Genomic DNA, 17,960 nt, shown 5'->3' on the forward strand with positions numbered 1-17,960 from the left:
TATAGATTAAACGAAAAACAATTTTCATAGTGATACATAAACTGCAAACCCATTTGTTCTTTGTTTTTGAAAAACTAAGCATACATAAAAAAAAATTTGTCAAAATATGTCCTAAACATTGTTAGGGAGGTGGGAATTTGGGGTAGAGAAGGAAAATTTTTTTACATTAATCTTTTAAATTGCAGTTTATGTATGAGGGAAAAGTAAAATAAAAATTAAAGCTGAGGGTTAAAAACAAACTCATAGGAGAAAAAAACAAAAAACAAAACCAGGTAGTTTCAGGATTTCATGGTGGTTGAGATCCAAATATGTATTTTTGTTGCCTTGGCATTCATTAGCTCTAACAATCTCTTTTGAGGATATGTTGCAAAATCAAGCAGTTCTTTCCCTAATAGAATGGAAATATTTTCATACTGTCACTATTGGTCATTTATTTTTACTTCAGTAAAGGAAATAGGAAAAACTAAAAGTAGACAAAAATTTTTGTCCTGGTAATGAAATAACAAACCAGATTTCAGCTGATCGATAATTCAGTCCTTACAATACTCCCTTAGGGGCTGACAACAAACACCACACTTCAAATCCAGCTCCACTGAACCCCAGCTAATACTCCCATGGCCAAAAGGAAGCTCTGGTTGAAAACCAGTCAAGTAGGAGATGCTCTTCATATTCCATGAGAGTAAATGTAGGGGGAAGAAAGACATTCACGGCACGTTTACATGGGTAGTTGCATACCTCTGACACATGTTCACTATCCTGTGTTTTATTTGAGCCATTTAACATTGTTGCATTTAACCCTTTCCATGTATTACATGCTCCCAAATTTGTTGTGAATAGTGTTTTATCATATTTGTGTGCAAGTTTATGTGCTCTTCAGGAGCCTTTCTGTAGTTTCCCGTTTTCCTTATCTTTGGCAGCACAATTCTGAACATATTTACACGAATTCCTTTTTTAAATGTGATTTATTTTCTCCAAGGTTCGTTCTCTAGGTATTTCTCAACTCTTTTTTTAAACCTTTATTTTTAGTACTCTTTTTTATGACATATTTTTAATATAAATGGCCTCAACTCTTTTTTTTTGAAACCAGGTAATAAATAAACTTTTTTTTTTTTTACTTTTTACTATCCCTTTTTTTTTCATATAAGGGAATTACCTTGACAAATGGTTTGAATATTTTAAAATCCTTAACACATAATAAATATTTAATACAACGTTAACAGATTACTTTCCCAAAATAGAAAAACAATTACCATATTATAACATATGTGGTCCAATTTCCCCACAATACCACCTTTTTTAAGTCTTAGAACTACTGTTCTGCTATATTAATAGATAAGTTTCTTTTTCCAGACTTATAATTGCTCTCCATTAAAAAAAAAAGTGTTAGATTTCAAAACCGGGGCTGTCATCTGACCAATGATCTATTTAGGCAAGAAGCTTTATTTCTTTGTTCTTCTGTTCTTCTATCTTTATTTTTTTTAAAGATTTTATTTATTTATGTATTTGACAGAGAGAGACACGGCCAGCGAGGGAGGGAACACAAGCAGGGGGAGTGGGAGAGGAAGAAGCAGGCTTCCAGTAGAGCAGGGAGCCCGACGCGGGGCTCGATCCCAGGACTCTGGGATCATGCCCTGAGCCGAAAACAGACGCTTAACAACTGAGCCACCCAGGCGCCCCCGTTCTTCTATCTTTAATAATAAATTGTTACTCAACCAAATGAGAAAAAAACATATAGAATGTTTAGAGATGTTTAGATACAGGAGGTAATTATATAGAAGTAATACATGTTTTTGCAAAGTGACTAATATTTTCAATGGTAAACAGAAAAATATACAAAGAATAGAGTGTGTGATTTAGATGAACAAATCAAGATTATTAGCAACTTTATGCAAAGACAAAGAAGACATATTCGTTGTAGAAAGTGCCATATATAAACATGTTATAGTAAATCCTCTGTCTCTGCTATTTCTGCCAAGTGGAGAATTCATTTCTACTTCTTTATCAAAAGTTTATCTTAAAATACTCAGGTGAGTCACTGAGTCTCCCTCACATCCCTTCATCATAAGTTAGAGCACATTCCTACCAAAGGCAAGGAAAGATACAAGGACATGCACATGTCAACTTTTGAAGATCCACCTTCTCTGAAAGACAACTCTGCCTCTGATAGCACCGGCTACAGCAGAAGGAACAACCGAGGCTTCAAAGAGTAAACATCCCATTCAAACTGTGCTGATAGTTTCCCTTTCCTTTTTCCTGCACCTTCCTTCTTTGCACCAATCCATCTGGTTATGCCACTGAATATTTTTGTTTCTGTTATTTGGTTCCTACCAAACCATTATGTTGTTTTAGAATAATGTAATACAGATGTTCCATATTCTAGACAGCCCTTTCTCTGTCTCTCTCTCTCCCTCTCTCTCCATATATTCCCTCTCCTCTACCTACCAAGGAAAGAGGTGGGGCCTGGAAATATAAAGGAAAGGGTTATGAGAAGAGGAAGGCTCGCATGGTGCCTATGGCTGGTACATACTTATTTTCCTCCGTGGAGTTGGCAAATGATGTCTTGAGCCAGTGTATCATTAAACGAATGAGCTCCTTCACCCTCGCCACGGATGCCTTGACAAAATCCACCTGGTATGGCAAGAGGGCCAAGGCACACAGCTGGGCCATGTCACTGTCGTTACAGAGGTACAGTTTGCGGTAAAGGTGAAGTTTTAAATCTGTTAACACCAAGGAACAAAGACCATTGTGAGTATTTGCTCCCTCCTCTCCTTTCTTGGTTTCCCCTGATACAAATGAGCTATGTTACTCTGATTCATCATACCTTGGTCATTCAAAATAAAACAGTTTTCTTCTTTTTAGGAAAGTTGTTCCAGTTTACCCAAGTCATTAAAAGAGAAAATTTCAACATCATGACGCTGGAGCAGTTCAAACTGAGCAAACTCTGGTATGAGCAAATCTGAAGAGGCAGATTTTCTGTCTATTCGCAGAGGAAGTTTATTTCCCAGAAGCAGATTTCATTACCTTATGCAAATACCATCTACATATAAGCTTAATGTCATCAGGCTCTCTCAACAGTAACCTATATAATCCCCCTTGTTTCACATCTAAATTGTTCCTTTGTATACGGACTTGCAGAAGAGATTCTACTACCTGGACTCTTGGGGGAATTTATTATATTTATAAAGGTAGAGATGATTTTAAAGATGTATTTAGGCCAAATTTAAAACAAATAATCCACTTCAGTTAGTGATAGACTAAAGAGGGAGGAAAACTAAATTAACTGGCAAGAGTGATCAAATAATCATCTGTAGCTTAATGCTAACGTCTCATAAGACATCCACTTAGGCTGTACTGATTGTACTTGTATGAAATATAAATGTTTCACATCTTTGGTCATAATCTATTTAAATTTTCCCAATTCGACACAATTAGAAGTTCTATGAATTTCTTTTGGACAGCCCTTATACATACCTATCCTGCCCAACTAAATTGTCACAAAATGACAACCCTTGTTAATTGTGGCAAATTTTAAAACTACAATACATATTTTAAAGTTAACTGGCCAGGAGCTCTATTTTACTTATAAAATACGTTTTACAAAAAATAACTTATATGTCTTGATGTGGATTCCTAATTTCAAGCATATCTGTGCAGTCTTTTCATACTGGTCCAGCTGTTGAAGGTCAAATCAGAGATATAATAGTAAGTTGCTTATCAACAGATGAGAGAGTAAAATCAAATTCCTATAATAAACATAAGCGACTAGGGTTATATATGGCAAATATTCTTACCAAGTCATATTATAAGAAACATATTCTAGTCCCAAACTTCTCAAGCAACATTCATTAGAACTATTAAAAAAGACCTTTCAGTTTTACTGGGAGGCTCTCTGCCTTTCTTAGCAATCAGACTGGCACAGAAACTAAGATTTATGATGATAAAGATAAACGAAACAATAATTTAACTCAAATTTTGGTATTCAATAGCTATGTCAGGTATTTGATGACCTACTCTAGCTGATAATATGTCATGGCTGACTCAGGGATTACTACTCAAAGCCACTACTCTATCAACATTTCCCCTCCTTCAAAGTTCTTCACTGGTAGGAATGCAAGTTAGGGACCTCCAACTTATTTTTGAGGCTTATGATTTTTTGTTTGTTCTCTGTGTGACTTAGGTGAGTTTATTAAGCTTTATTTTATCATCATCATATCATCACCATCACTTGTAAAGCAGGAATACTTAGTAGCTCCCTTGCTTTGAATCAAATACTATTCTAAGTGCTTTATAATTATTAACACGTTTACTCTTTGACAACCCTGAGATACAGGAACTATCATTCTCTCCAGCTTACAAATGAGGAAATAGAGTCCAAGAGGGTAAGTAGGTTGCCCGAAGTCAGCCTGGCTGGGACGTTTAGCCATCTGTTGTCACCCTACTGCCTTTTATTGCAGGTTAGATCTGAGCCCAAATGTTTCCTAATTGGTGGCTAATTCAGGGATTCTCAGACTTTAATGAGTACCAGAATCACGTGAGGATCTTTTGAAAGGCAGTTTCTGATTTAATAGGTCTGGGATGGAGCCCAAGATTCTGTATTTCTAACAAGTTCCCAAGTGACACTGGTCGTGTTGATCTGAGAATCCTATCTAGAGCAGGAATGTTATCAGTCATGATCTTGTCAGATCTCATGGCTCTGGGCCGCATTGTGGCACACGGGCCATGCTATTAATTGTTTAGAACGCATGTAAGACGTGGAGGGAGTTACATCAAGATGCCTGTGAAGATTGAGGTGATCATGTGAGTCTTGCTCTGACAATTATTAGTAACATACAGTTGCCCACTAAAATTCCTTGGAACCCAAGGACTTGTCTGAGTTGCTGCACTGTTGTCGTCCTGTAAAACCCACTCCCCATCCTCAGTGGAGAGAAGCAGGGCTACGTAATAATTTCAGGCTTTTTCAATTCATTTCACACAGCTGTGCTCAAGAACTTAGGGGACTTAGAAGCCAGTGTAAAAATATACTTCTGCTCCTCTGGGGGACATTTTCACTCGAGAGCTACCGATAGAGCCTCAAATCCTCAAGACAAGTACCCAGGAGCTGCTGTTGGCTAACAACTGTGATTTTGAAGTCTGCACACAAGAGAAAGAAAGCATTTGTACAAATACAAGAGCTCTGTGAGCCTATGGTAAGACTTAAGGAGATGTAATTATCTTTTTTTTTAAATCAATATTCATTGTACTAAGCATTTTGCTACATGATTTCAAATTAAATCTCATATTTTAATTCTTGCAACTATCTCTGTTTTATAGATGAAAAAAATGAGGCTTGAGAGTTTTACATGACTTACCCGAGGTCCCACAGATAATATGAAATAGATCTGGGATTTGGCTTCAAGCCCAGGGTGTTCTCTCCATTATAGAACTTGGAGGTTGTATCAGTCTACGCAGGTCCTAGACTGTCTGAAGGACCTGGATTTACCTCCCAGCCCTTGCACATACTGGCTACATAAATGGGTAAGTTGCTTACATTTTTTTAAGGCTCAATTTTTTAAATATTCAAACTGGAGATAGTATCTTTCTTTTAGGTTTTTGTGCAAGTCCAACGGAATCATTTAATCAGATTAACTTTAGGGCAATGAGAATTCTGTATGGCATATAATGGGTGCTGGATAAATCACAGCATTTCAAAAAAATCTGACAGGATCAGCTAAATTACCAGAGCCAGGAGGACTTACTAAAACTGCAGGATAGCCTGAGTCCCCACTCCCTTTCCTAGTACCCTATCTTATTTCAGAGTTCCCCATAGTTTTATTATAAATGATGTTATATTAAAATGACCTATTTATGTGTCTGTTTCCCCTCCAGACTATAAGCCCCATCATGTCTTATTCATGTTTTCACCCCCAGTGCTAATAGTTCCTAGAAGGTGGCAAGCATGCAATATATGTGTATTAACAAATTATAGCACCACAGAAGAGAATTTTAATATGAGCAACACATTGTCCAACAGTACTGATAAATAAAAGAACTAGATCAAAAAACTCAACATGTTCCTCTGGAGTCTGGCTGAGAGGGTAGGACCAATGTTATGTTTATTCATTCCCTTTAGTCCATAAACAGTTATTGAATAATAAAGTGCCAGGCGCAAAGACAAAACTTATGCTCATGGAGCTCAAAACACTGTGGGAAGCCAAACCCATGCACAGTGACAATACAGAGGATCGTGCTGTGGCAGTGATACAAGGAGAAAGGAGAAAAGCAGAAGAGGCAGGTCTAGGAAAGATTAGAGAGGAAAGCGGAACTGACACTGAGCTGAGTCTTGAAAGGTAAGCAGAAACTTCAAGGCAGAGTGTAGGATGGGGCAGGTTTAGAAACGCGTATCACTGGGAGCGCCTGGCTGGCTCAGTCGGAAGAGCTTATGACTCTTGATCTCAGGGTCGTGAGTTCAAGAGCCCCACATTGGGTGAAGAGATTACTTAAAAAATTAAAAAAAAAAAAAAAAGGAAAGAAAGTATATCAATGGAAACAGAGATCAGAGAGAGCATGGAGCTTTAGGAAAAAAACAGATACTTCACGGTTCCTGGGCTCATGAATCACTCCTTTACAAAATGTGAGCTCCAAAACAACAAAAATCTTGATCTGCTATCTAATCCATTGTAAGTATTTAAGAGCACATGGTAGATATTCCACAAGTAATAGTTCAATGAGATAAATAACAATGAAAATGTAAGGTCCTGATAAGCTTCGGGAGGATAACTGGTCATGTATTGGCTCATGGCAGTTTCATTTCCGCCCATCGCCACAAAGAGAATATATATATATCAGAGTTCCCCATAGTTTTATGAACATATATATATATATATATGTTTCAAGTCAAGCTGAAACCTTGATTCAACTCCCAACTTCTCTGGAGAATGTATTTACATCTACACAAATCACTCAGTCATCTGGGCCTCTGCTTGGGCTACTATAACAGAATACCACAGACCGGATGGCTTAAACAACAGAAATGTATTTTTTCACAGTTCTGGAGGCTGAGAAGTCCAAGATCAAGGTGCCGGTAGATTTGGTTCCTGGTGATAGATCTCTTCCTGGCTTGCAGTTGGCTGCCTTCTCCTGTCACATGGCCCAGAGAAGAAGCTCTGGGGTCTCCTTCTCTTCTTCTCAGGGCACTAATCCCCTCATGGGGGTGCTAGCCCTATGACCTCATCAAGATCTGATTACCTCCCGAAGGCCTCTCCTCATAATACCATCACACTGGGGGTGAGGGCTTAGACACGTGAAATTGGAGGGGCCGATAACAGGGCCTTCATCTTCTTGCCTAATGGAGATACTTTATCCCCCCTTTTTATACGTATGACTGAATTTTATATTTCATATCTCATTCCAGATACCACAACATCTTAGGGATAAAAATATCACAATGGCCATAACGATCTCATTCTGTGACTCTGTCCTTCTCATTTCCCATTTCTTGAAGGAGTTCCCTCAGATTCCTCCCCTATCTCAGATGCCCCCTTCAACTAGCTCACACGTGCTTGCAGACACTTTCTTTCTATACTGCATGCTATTTGCCATTACCATCTTCTCCCGATCTTTTGTTTGGTTAGATGTTTTCTATGGCTGCTATTACCAAAAGCATTGATGGTCCTACCAAAAACAGTAATGCCACCGGGGTGGTCATGCCTGCCAAAGCTACAACTGTTTCTGCCAGTACCAGGAAAGTAAGAGCACCAAGGAGAGAGGCCTGTTCTTGCTTCTTCTCAAGTCAGAGTGAGGGTGCCTCTTGGCTGCTCAGGCCCTCTGGACACCTTCCCCGCTCACACTAACCCCAGAGCTGCACTCCACCACCCAGGCGGCAAAGCTATGCTGACTTGAGCTCTGGCTGCCACATCAGACAGCCAGGAACCAGCTCTTCTGGTTTTCACTCAAAGTGTTTTGAAAACTTTCTCCAAGAGACAGGGGCATGCGTCCACTGGGGCTAAGTATTAAGCGCCTCTCTCTTCAACGCTGATCTGTCGCATTGGGGCCAAAGTTGTATTTCTAGCCCATCTTTCCCACTGGAGGAGACTCATTTACCCTCCTGAGTCCACCAGATGGTGGCTGAACCCCGGTGCAAACTCAACTTAGGCTCAAGGGATTCCTGCACTTTTTCTCTACTCCATTATAGCAGACAAATAGTTAATCCTTGATCCCACCTCTTAAATTAAAAACTGGCAGCATACAGATGCATTGTTCACGTGCCATAGAAAAGAAAAGTGGCTCCTAAAAACACTCCATGTTCTAGTTCTACTGCAAGCAGTCCGGTTCCCCATGCCTCGTTCAATACTGCGTCTGGATGTGGTCAGTCCTCTATAAATACAACCTAAAGAAGCAACCATTTTAAGGCTTCCTGTGAAATAAGACAAATGTTTCTTACCTGTGGAGGGGGCAGGCCCCAGAATGTCACAGTAGGCCATGATCTCAAAGGAATGCCTGTGAAGACCTTCTGTACATACAAAATTGAATCTTAAAGACAATGGTGTTCTCTTTCCCATTAGAATCCTTAAAAGAGGAACATGACATGACATGAGAAATAATAAAAAAGGAAACACAAGATGATTTTCAACCATTCTTCCCCGTATTCTAACCCTGCTACTCTCTTAGCTATTTCTTGAACATTCCAGAAATGCTCCCTCCTGGGTCTTTGCAATTGCTGTTCCTATACCTAGAATATACCCACCGAAGTTGATCCATGTGGCTTCATCCCTGGCTTTATTCAGGTCTCCCCTGCACAGTTGGCCTTTCCTGGCCACCTGTTCCCTGCCCCCTTACCCTGCTTTATGTTCCTTCACAGCATTTAGTTACCACCTGGCATTATATTATTTGCTTATTTCTCTCACAGTGGGGTGTTAGTTGAATGCAGGCAGAGCTGTGTATGTCTTCTTCACTGCCCTGTCCCTAGTAATCTGACACATAATAGGTGATTAGCAAGTAACTGTTAGATGAATTATCATCTGAATATGGATTGGGGCACAAGATATTGCTAATCGTGGATATGATGAAATAAAATATTTTAAAAGAAATCAGACTTCTACTTCTGGGTATAATGGAGTAGTTTATACAAGACTGATGCTCCATAAGAACAACCAGAAAGTTAGATTTTAAAAACCATGCATAGGCATATTCGAGAGGCACCAGGGAGTTGATGAAGCTGGAGAGACTGAGGTCCCATGAGGGTGGGGGCAGCAGATCATGGAGAGGTGGACAGGTAACTCTGCTGCTTTTTTTCTGGGGACATAACACTGACTTGGGTAATAGACAAGAGGCTGAAAACATGGATTTTGTTTGGGCAAAGAGAAACTGCTGGGGTTAAAGAAACCAGCAGAACCCTGTCAAGCTCATGGGTTTGACGCAATGTTAAGAGACTTGGAGGCCACAATTCTGATGCAAAGGGAAGGGTGGAGAGTTGAACCTGAAATATGACCTTTTCCCTCCAAACATTGGCTGAATTCTGAAGATGTCTGAGATAGGTATGGTCAAAGAAACAAAGCAGGAGGTCTTGAAGAGTTGAATGGAATTGTTGACCGTCTTGCCAGGATGAAACAACATGGATTAGGGTTCAGTCTCAAGGGCTGGGGAGACAAGGACTGGGGGGAGACCCTGGTGAACATACTAGGCTGTAACAGTGGTCCGTCAACTTGGCCACATAATAGAATCACCTGGGAATCCTTAAAAGCTACCCATGCTCTTGCCTCCACACATGTTTTTTTAATGGGTATGAGGTGTGACACGGGTAATCAGCTCTTACTCTATTCATTTGGTGAAGAAAGAAAGAGTAAACCCTCTTTGGAAAGAGAACATCAGCTGAAGCATCTGAGATTTTTTATGCACGGTGTCCTGGCTTTAATCTTTAAAAATTACTAGAAATTCCAAGAGACAGGGCTATGGGAGACATGGCCATAGGTATGTGAAACTTACCCTTGTGAATACCAGAGAGTTTGAATGAAGTATAAGCTCTACTGAGAAGTTCAGAGTTCTAGAATGGGTCAAGGTTAATGAGAATGTTAGTACTATCTTAGGCTACCCTGCATGCACCTTACTGTCCAATGAGTATCCCATAAGATTTTTGCTAATGTTATTAGTATAAATGAGGCATGGGTCATAGCAGTGCCTGTTCATGAGCCCTCAGGTGATATTATTTGCCACTTCCTGTTCTCGTCAGTCCAATCCCTGAACATCTTGCCCATGTCTTATCAGGACAATTCCGTGTCCTGTGATGTGGCTCCAAAAGACTTTCTCAGAGGAGAGCCTTAAGATGCTCTCACTGGATAATAAAATGAAACAGAGATTCTTGTTTTCAAGAGCTCTAAATCAAAGCAATAAGATAATGGGGAGAAGTTCCCATTATAACCATAACCATTACAGGCATGACACATATTTTATAGCCGTGTCTCCTTAAAAGCTAAGAGTATGTTTTCCCATTGTGGTTTTTTAATAATAAACACACTGATGTGTAAAGAGAGGAGCACAGTTCCTCTGGCGCGTAAATGATTTCCAGTACCTTGGGCTTATTGGGCAAGTCTCCTGAGATTTCATTTGCAAGCAGGGCCCGGCAAATGACTGACACAGAACAGTTGCTGTTACCAGTAGGTTAAGACATAGACTAGTTTCAAAAAGAAAAGAGTTTTTTTCCTCACACCCACCTCTCAAAATAAAGTAACTGAATAGCTTTAAAAATAACAGCAACAAACAATATATCACCAAAAACCAGGCATCAACTGAAACAATAAACTCTACTCTCTCAGTGGGTGGGAGTCAAAACCAACTGTCAGAACCACATATCTGCTTCTTTTCCATGTTTAATTCAATTTTCCCTTCAAATGAATTGTGGTATGGTCTTGGTTGCTCTAAGTAGTGGAGAAGAAAGCCCAAAAAAACTCCTGCTGCGTGCAGATCTTGGCACAGGACAACACCTTGAACAATCTGCCTCTTTCCCTGCCTTCACAGGTCCTTCCTCAGTTTGCTTCGAAGACTCATTCCTCAGCAAATATGCTCCTTTTCAGCCACCGGAACTATTCAGCAAAATAGAATGTGGCATAAAATAGATTCTAGGCTGAATTAAAACAATTAGTCCCTGGAAAAAATCACTCGGGGGAAGAGAAAATGAATAGGTACTTAACAGGTGCAAAGAAAAGACGGTGGTTACCTGGGAATTCGGTTCAACTTTAAGGGGTTTCAATTAAATTATTTAATGAGTTGAAAGAATAGAAGGAACACAGATGAGAAAATGAGTTTGCTTGTTTTTAGACAGGAACAATTAGAGCAAATGAACCAAGGTTTTCAGGGCTGTTATTTTTCATGGGTTTTACTTCAAAACTCATTCTGGAAATCTAAAAAGTAAAGACCTTCAAAGACTGTTTTTTTCCAGGAGGATGGGCACCTGAGATATGGAGGAGGGGAAAAAGCTTTAGGGAGAGTGAGTCCATAAGGTTCTTTGAAGTTGGGTGGGCGAGGAGTATAGAAAAAGGACCTAACAATGAAAAACAAATATTTTGATTCCAAATAAGGTCACCATGGAAAGGGTATAGCCTAACTCTTATTTTTAATGTGCCTTTAGAGTACATTAACATTCTGTTTTGATAAATAATAATAACAATGGTATAATGTACCCTATAGTTTACAAATTTAATGGGGAAAACTTGGAAGAAGCAATGGGTAAAATGAAAAACACATTCTCCCATTTCTCCTTTTTGTTTTCTTTTGTCTTAAAGGTGGTCTTTCTCCATCCAAACGTAATCGTATGTGAAACTCCATCATTTCCCTTTCTGCCTTTCCAACCCAACAGACTTCATTACAGTCACCATCATGCCATTCATCTGACGTCTTTTGCTAACTACCACAATTTAGTAGGTGTTTGGTATTCCAAAAGGTAGTGTTTTTCAATAAAAGACACATTCAAACTACTTCTTTATGCTCAGTTGAAGCAAGAGCTTGGTAATGAATCTATTATTTAAATTAAGAAACAGTCCTGGAATACTGTTTTCAAACATTGATCTTATTTTCACATTCAAGTGGCACCTAGCTTGGTCTATTTTCCTCAGGAAAAATGTTTTCTTCATTTTACAACACAGATATTTGCATTTTTCTTCATCCTCAATTCACTAGACTGAAAAAAATAACAGGGGATGTAAAAATGAAATAGAAAAATAAATAACAACATGTCAAGGCTTTTTCATTTCTTTTTCTCTTTCTGGAACTTACCAAAACACACACACACACACACACACACACACACACACACACACCAGGCCTGATTAGTTCAACATTTGGAGCAAAGAGGAGACATTGTGTGTAATGTCAGCAAAGCCACATCAGCAAGAGACCCCGGGATACCGCTGAAGGGAATGTTTATCAGACAAATGTGTCTCAAAGATTCTTGGTACTTGGAGGCACCTTTCCCACCCCTTCCTGTTTGCATTCCTCAGAGTCAGATTTCAGCTAAGGGGATGGAAATTAAATAAAGGTGCTTTGGAGAAGACATAATTAGTCCTTAAATCATAGGATCTCAAATTCATGAAACTTTATTGAAAGTTTAGCTAGAAGTCTTTTAAAAAAAATGCCTCTGGGGCAATCTCTCCAAATTTCCTCCCAAGAATTTAATGTTAGAATACACAAATAATTATTACTCAATAATGCCCTTTTGTGCCAAGCTAAGAGTTTCCCTTAGCTGACTTTTCCACCTGTAGAATAAAAGAATTCAAAGTAACACCTTCACCCAGACCTGTCTCCATGTGAAGTTTGCTTCAAGTTTTCTCTCAGAGCATCCAACCCTTCTCTCAGTTGTTTCTTGCAGTGGTTCACGTTGGCAAACACATCACTGAACAACACGATGTCAATCTCAGAGCATCCTTGGGTATCAGTCCCCTTTACGTAAGAACCACCCTGTGAAGACAAACGATACAATGCGGGTAAAACCTAAACTAACCTTGAGAGAAGCACAGATTTCAAGTCGTAACATTTTAGGGTCAATTAACATTGTGGGATAACTTAAATATGTGCAGTTGAACGCCCCCCCGCCCCCACCATCCCCGACCCTGAAAAAAGAAAAAGACAGGAGGAGAAAGTAATCTATTGTGGTCTACTGAGAATCGAGCCTCGCCCATGAAAAAGAAAGTATACTTGGCAGAAAAAGCCTGAAAATCCTTGTGAAGACTTAAAGCCACAAGTTCTCAGACTCTTCCTGGTTGGAAGCCACTGGCCTGGAAGGAATCTAGTGGGACAGGAATCAAACTCAACACTCTACAGCCCAAAGCTCACAATGAATGGCAGCCCTCAGTGAACACCCAGACAGGTGGCCCCAGCCCTAAGTGCCCTAACACAAACTCCACCCGTGAGAGTTCGAACTGGAAGTGACTATCATTCCTGGTGGATGTTTGTTTGCTATGCTTCTAAATAGATCTCGAATGATTTTTAATAAGGTGTTCTGTAATTATAATTAATGAGAATTTACTTCAGATCTCTTGCTAAATGTAATTATAAAGTCAAAACGTTAAGTAATCAACAGTACATTGTTGCCTTCTTTAGTACTCAAGGAAAACTTTAGGTTGCCAGTTCCCAGCAGAATCTTTGTCAGTAAAAGAAAGATGTTACCTATGATTTGGAAACCATCGTGTCCCAAATACAGCAAAAGCAATCTGTCAAAGGCGGACGGCGACACACAAAGTGACAATGCACTTTCACGCGACGTTAGAAAGCATCCCAAAGCTTGGCTCCAAAGTCATTCTGTATCTGCTAGTCAGGAGGACTAGCTCAAAAGGGTGCCTCGTGCCCCACTGTCTCTCCCCCACCTTAACTCCGTTCTTAACACGGTTTTCACTAGTGCAACTCATTTATGAAACCTATTTCCCATTAGAAATCATAGTGACAAGGGAATATGAGAAACGCAGTGTCTAGCAGCCTTAACCCGAGAGTTCTCAATACACTAATGTGTACTGTCAGTCTCCAAGAATGGAATAAAGGGCACAAGAATTCTGCAACTTAATCGATCAGTGGCCCTCGTTTTGAGGAAACATCATGCAGGATGGGAATCAAACACTGGCTCCCGATTTCCAGCTCTGTGCCTGCACCTTATCTCTGAAGAAGAAAATACGATGTTTCATGGTCAGACCTTGGCCATAGTTATCTTAAGGAAGGATTTAATCATATTCATAAATCATATTTGCTATTGAGTTACATTTAAAAATCACTTTTGCTTTTAAATAAATGTATGGCTTAAAGATGATTTTATAACAATTATATGTGCATTTTGGGAGCATCTTTTAAAATTCTTTTTTTTTTAAAGTAATGTCTACACCCTTTGTGGGCTCAAACTCACGACCCCAAGATTAAGAGTCTCTACTCCACCTACTGAGCCAGCCAGACACCCCTATGTATGCATTTTTAAATGAAGGAGTAGAAAAATTATTGGAATAAAAGGCCCTCAGAACTGCCCTATATTTTTTCTCTAAACACTGATTAGAGAGTATGCACTGATGGTATTAACGTTAACAATAATGATAACAATGGGGGAAACCATACCATTCTTGTTATTGGGACCCCTTTCCTGTGTTCAGGCCATTTTTCTTCAAGGAAATTTTCTGTGCTCTGCGGACAACCATTCCTGGATGCACGTAGTTGTCTTTAAGTTGACAGGGAGCCCATCAGCACAGCACCTAATTACTTCCACAAGCAGACTGCTCAGGCATGAAACAGGGCCCTGGGGGACAGGCTCACCTCCTTTGCCTGAAAGTCCCTTAAGCATTTACAAATACCAGTCAAGTGTGAGCCAGTTCCTTGTCCCTGCCAATGTAAAGGCACTTTCATCCCTTGGGCAAAAACTGCCAACCTTAATGGGCTCCAGCTGTCGCATGGTTGAGTGCCTGCTCCGCCAGCCTGAAGCCTACCCTGGCATTTCAAAGGGCTCCTTGCAGGCCATGTCACCCCACGCAGGAGGCAACGCTGGCCTTTGAACACGTGACCTTCCCCGGGTGACGTGCGTTACCTCCATGAGAGAAGAATGGTTTCCGTAGGGCTGTGTGGCCTGGCCAGAGGGCTGGAGGCTCAGATTACCTGGATCATTCGCGAGGCCGGCACCGGAAAGCAAGCCTGGATCAGCGTGAACAGGGCCCCGATCTCAGCCACACAGGCAGTGCTCAGAGGACCTGAGGCCGGATGGATATTTTCATCTGCAAATTTCCGTAGCTCCTGGGGACTCTTACACTCCAACATATTATGAGGTGAAAATCCTATAGACATTTGAGCTGCATAAAGAAATAATCAGTATTCGGTATTCACTGCACAGAAATAGATGTGTGTCTAAGGCAAGAATCTAATTTTACATGCAAATTACGTCTAGTTAATCACCAGGACTACCTAGTTTTGATGACAGGGAGACTGACTCTGCTTGCTGGTAGAGCATTGGGTAAATAGCAAACTTCACACCCTCTAGACTTAGCTGACATTTAACCCTAGGTCTCTATAGAGAAATGGCTGAATTTCTTAGAAAACAGATATTCCGACATTCTTATGTGAGGAAAAAAAATCTCTGTTCCAATTTACTAAGTCATTTTAAGTTTCTAAATGAAAAACATATATGTTAACAATTTCAACAAAATGATCCCAGGGTACAGAATTCCAAGTTAAACCATCTATTAAAAGTCTGAAATTGTCAGCCCACAGGCCATATTCTGCCTACAGAATGTTTGGTTTGGCCTGCACAGTGCTTTCAAAAAGAAAAAACTGAGCCAACATCTAGAAATCAGGGGATAGTACATTATTTTGAAAGGGGGCATCATAGGTGTGTGTTTGTTTTGAGCCAGAAGAGCTGACAAGACTGACGCCACCCTTCACAAGAAGGAAGTGAGTAACTGAATTGCTAGGTTCAGTGAAAGGGGCATGTGAACTAAACCGACAATAGACAGATTCACAGGAGAAGAGGCATACACATTTTACCGACGTTAACATTTTTTGAATATGCACAGGGTTCTTTACAGAAAAGAAATGAAAACTCAAAGTAGCAGTGAGACCTGGGGGCTTGCACACCACTTATACAAAGTACAATAAATTGTGGACAAGTGGCTAGACAAAGGGAAGGTGGTTTGGGGCCTCTAAGGCCAATAAATTTGTGGGAAAATGACTAGGAAATATACAGGGGGAGCTAATGGAAGATAAAGGCTATTAAGGTTTGTTTATAAAGACTCATGTGCCATCTCTAGGTCTCCAGTGATAAAGGCTACTCTCCTGGTCCCGGTACAGGGGAGGGGAGACTTGCTGGCTAGCTTTTAGGCAGGGAGGGCAGAGTGCTCTTGCATTCACTGTTTCTCAACTGCCTCACCTCCAGATAATCAATACACCAAATTGGCATAATTTGACATGGTATATCCTGAGCCCCTTCAACAGCAAATAATCTTTTATAATTTCTGCATTGGATGGACCAGGGGGAAAAAAAATCCCTGAGTATCTACAGTCACAAAGTGGCCCTCTTCAGGTTTATACAACCAATTCATATTAGCACTGAGAATTAATATTAGATTGGCCTCTGGCTATAGGAGAGCTCAAGTGCCTTGAAGAATTCACTAATGCTCTTGGGGAATGACCTTTCGACTGGACCTTCCTCCTCAAGCACGTGTGGAACATTCACAAGAATTGAATATATACTCAGCTACCGATAAAACTCAGCACGTGCCAGAGAACTAACATCCCACAGATTACATTCTCTGGCCACTGTACAATTAAATGAGAAGCCAGTAATAAAGTAACTAAAAATACTCCATGCTTTAAGAAATTGTAAGAACTACAGACTTTAAATAAATCATGGATCACAAAAGAAATCATAATGGAAATCAGAACATACTGAGAACTAATCAGTAACAAGAAACTTTATATCAACTCTCAAGGGATACAGAGCCCTTTGTTTAAGCTTTATCAATTAATCTAAATTAACAGATTGTAAGGTGGTTTTTTTTTTGACACTTTGATTCTTTTGCTTAAAACATAATATCCAATTTATATACTACTCTCTTTAGGGAAAGTTCATCAAAAAATGATTACTTTTCAGTGACATCTCTGTATCCAGAATCAATTATTACTTCCCAGAAAAAATTTTATGTATTAAAAGACTTTCATAGAGCAGCAGTCACCAGTTAGTTTAGAGGACAGACCACACATATGAGAGCAAAAGATCTAAGATCTTAGTTTTGTGGTTATTTTTGACATGACTAGACCATAACCTGACTCCCACCTGAATTCCTGACACTTTTGACTGTAAGCCCATAGAATTGTGTTGTATTGTCTCTTTGAATGATACCTTGGTTTCCCAGCTTCTTCTTCAAATTTGGCTTTGCAAAATTATTCTCCGTCTCTGCCACCCCAAGAGCGTGTGGCCCCAAGCCACAGCCTGGTTCCATCCTCTCCATTCTCTACTTCCTGTTCCCAGAAGCAACCCCCAAAACCTTGCACTGAGGGAAAACCAAAAGATGGTTTCTATGTTGGATAAATATACACAGAGGGAGAACGCCAGGTGTCTTTGTTACCTCTTTTACTGGCTATCCAGCCATGTTCTTGTATTTCATGGTTCTCCCGACTAAGGACTGTTCCAAAGTGCCTCGAACACATCCTACAGGTTTTTGATATTTCTGTAGCCACATGGTTTATATTTCTTTCTTCTAGATTTTTCCAGCTGAGCTTCTGTGTCTCCATGGTTGACCTCTCAGGTACAGACTGAGAAGAAGTAAACACATAACACAGGAATTACAAGAGCTATTTGAAAGGTCTCCTTGTCTTCATTTGGCTTCTCACTAAATGCTCCCAGTCATGAGCAGAGGGATTCTCATTGTTTCCAAAACACAGCAAAGCTCATTCATTCTTTAGATGCAGATAGAACACTGCTGTAGATTAACAAATGAACCATGAGAACCACATATAAAATGCACTAGGTTTTG

The sequence above is a fragment of the Ursus maritimus genome, unplaced genomic scaffold (assembly GCF_017311325.1).
Source record: "Ursus maritimus isolate PB19 unplaced genomic scaffold, ASM1731132v1 scaffold_5, whole genome shotgun sequence".
Lineage (NCBI taxonomy): Eukaryota > Metazoa > Chordata > Mammalia > Carnivora > Ursidae > Ursus > Ursus maritimus.